The following is a 6636-nucleotide window of genomic DNA, read 5'->3' on the forward strand; positions in this document are numbered from 1 at the left end:
ACTACCTAACAAAGAAAACAAAAGGTTTCAAGTTTGCTGATTGTAAGTCTTCTTTCCACACAATTTATACAAATGGATTTTATAATAGCACAATTAATAACACAATAACACAATTAATAAAATGGATTTTCTTTTCCCAAAATGAAACTAACGTAAACCTACAATATTTAAGAAATACTAAGAACATTAGTATCATTCATCATAAAATTCAGTCGGAGGAAAAATAAAAGTTGCTAAACTTACCAACAATCTGATAATGCTGAATTAAAACAAAATCCAGCGTTAAGGTGTGCTTCAAAGATTTAAGACAGACTATTACCTCTATAATTTGGATTGTCATGTTTTGCTTTAGAATTTACATTTTGAAGTCAACATAGTAAAGAGTTAATTTTTTTTCAAATGCTATTTATTTATAATGTAATGTGTCTATGGATGGTGAAAGGTTACTGGGGGCGTCAGTCCAGGTTGTGGGGCTCATCAGACAACACGGGGGAGGAGGCTGGGGCGCTAGCCTCATCTGGGGGTTCAGAGAAGCCTTTCGGGGAGGGGGGGATGTGCAAAATAAGGATGAGGCATTTGCTAGGGGAGGCGTCAAAGGGTTAACGTTCCAGCAAAGAAAACAAGATGTGAGAAGACCCAGCAGTGAGGGAAAGCTTTTGAGGAATTGAATGAAGATTAATGTGACTGAGAGAAAGTGATGCATCCAATGGCTCTGATAGGTGGCAGGGGCCCCTGAGTGCCCTCCCTCCGAAAGTGTGATGCGGGAGACAGCCAGTCAGGCAAGTGACCAGTGCCCAGGGGAAACTACTAACCTGGAGCATAATACAGACAAAGTACACTGACAGCTTTTAAGCAGAGGAGTGATGAGATCAGACCCACGCTTTAGAAAGATTTCTCCTGCAATGAAAGGTCAACAGCCACCCCCCAAAAGGCAGTTGTTTAATTTGACAGTGATAGTATAGAGTCCCTTGTAAATGGCAGGACAGGCGAATGAATTAGGAAGCAGTTAAAATAGTCCAGGAACAATGACAATGAGGGCAGTCGTGGGGCAGTGGGAATCCGGAGGAGGGAAAGGCTGAAACCCTTTGGGGGGCTGCAACTGACAAGCCCCTGTGCCCATCCTCCCTCCCCCTTGTGGCTTCCTCATTGGAGTTCACCCAGGCGTACAGCAATAGCTCATCTTTCCCACAGCTCTTTTTTGACAGGCTTTCATGGGGATTTGCCCTTGTGGGTGTATTTAACTGCAGGCTTACTTTTTTGTTTCCTTTTCTGAAGCAGGAGGCAAATACTGTTGCTAAGTGGAGAGACTGAATCCGTGCATCTGGACCAATGACAACTTTCGTGGGCTAGCATCTTCTTGGGAGCTCTCTGCAAAGCTTGTCAAGCTCTGAACAAAACCTCAGAACAAAGAGTCAGCCACCCGCCTTTGTCCCATTTGATGTCATTTTAGAACCATTTTTAGTCACTGGGGTAGGGAGCTTTGAGACTTGGTGAGAAACAGCCCCTGTGAAGCTAGGAAGTTTGTGTTACCACTGAAGATGGATTCAATGCACCAGGGATTTGACGTCCATTGTCTCTAATACAGCAGAATTGGAGGTATGTTTACCCTCAGTTTACAAACAGAGAAACTGAGGATCCTAAGGGTTAAGACGCTTGCCAGTGAGGCTAATAAGGGTGGATGCAGCACTCGCTCCAGTCCAGGTCTGTCTGTTCCTTCCTCCACGCCACCTCTCCTTTCTGCATCCGTCTGTCTCTACGACACTCCTTTCCCGCCAAGTGTTTGTCCTCGCACCTCGTCACCTTCCTAAAAAGGGTACTGACCTAGAAAGTAAAAGACCAGAATTTGGATTGCAGCTCTGCTAGAAACCATCTTTTTATTATTATTAATGAAAACTGTTTAAATTCTATAGTGCTTTACAATTTTCAAAAGGTTCACACACATGATTTCCTAGAGTCCCATAATAACCCTTTTTTAATCCTCTACCCATATACTGCCCCTCCCCTCTCCCCACTGGTAGCCACTAGTTTGTTCTCCGTATCTGAGTCTGCTTCTTGTTTGTTATTTTCACTAGTTTGCTGTATTGTTTACATTCCACATATAACTGATATCATACAGTCTTTGTCTTTCTCTTTCTGACTTACTTCACTTAGTATGATCATCTTGAGGTCCATCTACGTTGCTGCAAATGGCAGTATTTCATTATTTTTATGGCTGAGTAGTATTCCATTGTGCATGTGTGTGTGTATATATATATACATGTACATATCCACAGCACCTTCTTTAGCTATTCATCTGTTGATGGACACGTAGGTTGCTTCCATACCTTAGCAACTGTAAATAAAACCGCTCTGAACATTGGGGTGCTTGCACCTTTTTGAATTAGTGTTGTCATTTTTTTCAGATATATACCCAGGAGTGGAATCGCTGGGTCATACTTACTGAGTGCCTGGTATGTCTACCAAATCTCCACTTCTACCATCTCCCCTGACTCTCAGCAGATGACCTTGGCTTCAACAGAGCATGAACTCCTTCAACTTCCTACTAAAAATACCTTACAAGGCTGTCTGCCTCTGTCCTTACACGTTCCTCCTGTCACCGTGGCGGTGGAGCCCTCCTCTTGTTTCCAGTTTCCTGGAATCCCTGACAGCATTCTCAGGGTTATCCCCTTTCTCTGTTGCATCTTCAAGCTTTCCCTTTCTACTAGCTCCTTCTCATCAACATGAAAAAACTTAGGTCTCTGCTATCTTAAAAAAGTAAAAGGTGGGGTGGTGGAGAGGAAGGAAACAAAGTAGGAAAGAATGAATAAAAGAGAAAAGAGAAGAAATGAAGGGAGGGAGGGAGGGAGGAAAGACAGAAAACATCCCTTCTTTTAACCTCTTTTAACCTCTAAGGCACCCATAGCCTAGATTCACTTTCTATTTCCCTAGCGGCTCCCTCTTAATTACCTTTGTTGTTGCTTAGTTTAAAAACAAAAGCAGAGGGCTTCCCTGGTGGCGCAGAGGTTAAGAGTCCGCCTGCCGATGCAGGGGACACGGGTTCGTGCCCCGGTCTGGGAGGATCCCACATGCTGCGTAGCGGCTGGGCCCGTGAGCCATGGCCACTGAGCCTTCGTGTCCGGAGCCTGTGCTCCGCAACGGGAGAGGCCACAACAGTGAGAGGCCTGCGTACCGCAAAAAAAAAAAACAAAAGCAGAACTGCTTATTGTAGACAATGTGACAGTATCTGCCAGCCCTTTCACACTGGCCGCCCTCTGGCCCTGCCCCATCTTGCCCTTACTCCTGCCCTTGTCAAATCTCACCTGTGCCTGGACTTTAAGTGCCCGAAGCGCCACCTCGGGTCCAAGTCTTCCCTTAAACTTCATCAACCCCCAAGCTCTGTTCCTTCTCCATCTATCTTCTAGCTCTTGAATCTGTCCTTTGCTCTCCACTTTCACCGGCACTGCCCAGTTCTGGCCACCGTCAGCTGTCCTTTCGGTGACCGACAGCCTCCTAACCATTCTCCTTGCCCCCCATTTGGCCTCTCCTGTCGTTGAAGATCTGAGAACGCCTATGCCGGCGGGAGAGGTAGATGCAGAAAGCTGTAACGCCTAGCAAGTCGTAGGTTAGAGTGGCGACCATTGGATTTGCTCCAAGCCCTCAATCCCACAACACTGCATTAGAAAAGTTACCTTGGCTTCAATTTAGCTGGTTTATCATCCCTTGGAGAGGGGATGAGGATCAGTCTCCTCACCTGGAAAAGAAGGGGTTGGGCTAGACCAGTGCCTGGCAGAGTACACCCAAATCCTCGGAGTTTCTGATTCTCTAGGGTTTGGGGTAGACCCAGAAAGTTTGCGTTCCTAACAAGCTCTCTGCTGATGGTAATGCTGAGGTCCACAGACCACACGTAGAATCTCACCAGACTAGGTGATACCATAGTTTTGCATCTTCACCCGTGCTATCCAATATGGTAGCCACTAGTTACCTGGCTATTAAAATTCAAGTTAAATGAAAATAAATGAAAATTCAGTTCCTTGCTAGCCACACTTCAAGTGCTCAACAGCTACACGTGGCTAGTGGCTACCATATTGGACAGTGTAAAACATTTCCATTATTCCCTATTGGACGTGGCCATTTCCTCACAGATTTCTGGGGAAGAAATTTTACTGTAGAAGGAAGGTAAAATATCCCTTGACAAATAAGGCCTCTCAGCATTCCTCCAGCACACCTGGGCCTTTGGCCTATATCTCAGCCCTAATTTTAAAGTCTCAAAGCCTACACCCTATTTTGCCCTAACACCATTTTGCTCCAAGAAAAACACACAAAAACAGGACTGGAAATGGAAATACTAGAATTTCTGTGCTGGGAACTGTGTCTGTGCACCACAGTAGGACTTGATGGACAAAGCTAAGGATTTGGTGGCTGAAGTCCTGTATTTGAGCCACCTGAGGAGGTGGCCTTGAGCAAGTCACTTAACTTCTCTGAGCCTCTGTATCCTCATCTGTAAAGTATTCTAGAAATATCTACCTCACAGGAAGATGTGTGAAAAAGCACCTGTGACTTACACCAAGTCCAGTTATTTTTTCTTCTTCCTTCTCTGCGCTTCCATAGCATGTTATACACATTCTAAGTTAGTACTTACGCATTCTGGTTACGTGGGGGCCACTGGAGCACAAGGTAAGGACCCCTCAGACTTAGTTCTCTCCTCAGCACATAGTCCTGCCAGGCACAGGCTCAAAAAATGTGCGAATGATTAAGTCTCAGGGTAAAGCCAAGTCACAGGTATTATAAGTGTCTGGAGGGCAGGGTCACGGGCCTGACTCTCTATAGCTGTGCTCATGCTCAGTCTTCAGCCTGCAGCGCCCGCCAACACCACCCCTGCCCCCAGACTCACCCACCTTCACTCCCCCAACCCCACCTCTGGCTCTAGAAAATCTAGTCACCATTCAAGAATCTTCCCAAGGATCCACATACTAAATCAATCAGCTATGAAGTCAAATCCTGCCTCTGCCACTGCCTAGCCAGGACCTCGGGTAATTTTTGTAAATCTTGCTAATATTTATTTTCCTGATCTATAAATTGGGCAGAAAAATACTATCTTTCAGTTTTGATATAAGATTTACATAAGAAAGTGTGTACAGAACATTTAACAGAATGTTAAACAGACCTCAAATGCTGGGTTATGTCTTTAAAAAAACAAAACAGGGGCTTCCCTGGTGGCGCAGTGGTTGAGAGTCCGCCTGCCGATGCAGGGGACACGGGTTCGTGCCCCGGTCCGGGAAGATCCCACATGTCTCGGAGCGGCTGGGCCCGTGAGCCATGGCCGCTGAGCCTGCGCGTCTGGAGCCTGTGCTCCGCAACGGGAGAGGCCACAGCAGTGAGAGGCCCGCGTACCGCAAAACAAAACAAAACAAAACAAAACAAAACAAAACAAAACAGCCATTTCTGGTCTCCAGAGCTTGCCTTCTCAGGGGACTGTGGTTGGTAAAGGTGTCACTTAACCACTCTGGGAAATTCTCCATTCTGCAACATAATCCAATCTTTTAGAGACTTCTCCTAGATTAACCTTTATTTCAAGTCATTCGTTTAGCACTTACGGGGCACTTACTATTTGTCAGGAACTGTGCTAGATGCTGGAGATCACAGATTAAAGAATGCCTCTGACCTCAAGAAATTTCTAGTCTAGTGGGAACCCACCTTCCACCTTATGCCGGGTAGAAGCTCTTGGTATACAGCTCAGTAGCTGCCCTCCACCCTGCACTTATCACATGGTATTACCTTTTTATATCAAACACACACTATTCCCAGTTCTAAGTAGGCTACATTCATTAATTCATTTAATCCTTACAACAATCTTATGAGGTAAGTAGTCATTAGTCCCATTTAACAGATGAGGAAACTGAGGCACGGGGCGATTAAGCAGCTTGCTTCAGGTCTTGTAAACTTCTAAGTAGGGGGAGCCAGGATCTGAAAACACACCGTCTGGCTCCAGCTTTATTTTTTATTTTATTTTATTTTATTTTATTTATTTGGCATTTAAACTCCCCCTTTTATTACCTGCTTAGTGGATTTTTGGCACATGTAACCTTTGTTATTGAAACACTCTCCTTTCTTTTCTTTTTTTAACTTACGTTTAGTTGATTTACGATGTTGTGTTAATTACTGCTGTACAGCAAAGTGGCTCCAGCTTTAAATGTTCCTTTACTTATCTGTCCCCTCCACCGGAATCTGAAATTGTGCCAAATTCAAAGGAATATCTCCTGTGCGCACCACGATTTCTGACACCTAGGGAATCAATAGTTTATTCCTCAAATGAAAAGAAGGAAGAAAAGGGAAAGGAGGAAAGATGCATGTAAGTAAACAATTCCACGACGGTTTGGTTACCAACATTTACTAAGCATCAACACTGGGCAAGTGCCTGAGACGTGCGGAGGGAGCTCAAGAGTAAGTTAACATCCCTGCGAGCTCAGAACTTTCAGTTATTAGTACCTTTAGTGTCGAGAATTCCGAGGCGACCACTGCGTTGTCCCGGCTGCCTCTTTCCTCTCGCCCCGTTCCCTTCGTCTTGAATTCCTGCTCCACGTCTTCCTTTTCCTTCGCCATCCTTTCCGTGGACTCCGCTCTCCGGGATTTCCCGAGCTCCGGCCTTCGGGAGCGGGT

At 45.3% G+C, this 6636-nt stretch overlaps 1 long non-coding RNA gene across 1 annotated transcript; it reads right to left on the reverse strand.

The window, feature by feature from the left end:
• Nucleotides 1-283: 283 nt before the first annotated feature.
• LOC308628067 lies at nt 284-6606 on the reverse strand. Its single transcript, XR_014017491.1, has 4 exons — nt 6466-6606; nt 6108-6261; nt 3669-3730; nt 284-1821 (listed from the first exon to the last, which is right to left on the reverse strand). It is a non-coding gene; the product is annotated as an uncharacterized lncRNA (long non-coding RNA).
• Nucleotides 6607-6636: the final 30 nt, after the last annotated feature.

The sequence above is a fragment of the Mesoplodon bidens genome (genome assembly GCF_964165515.1).
Source record: "Mesoplodon bidens genome assembly, chromosome: 14".
Lineage (NCBI taxonomy): Eukaryota > Metazoa > Chordata > Mammalia > Artiodactyla > Ziphiidae > Mesoplodon > Mesoplodon bidens.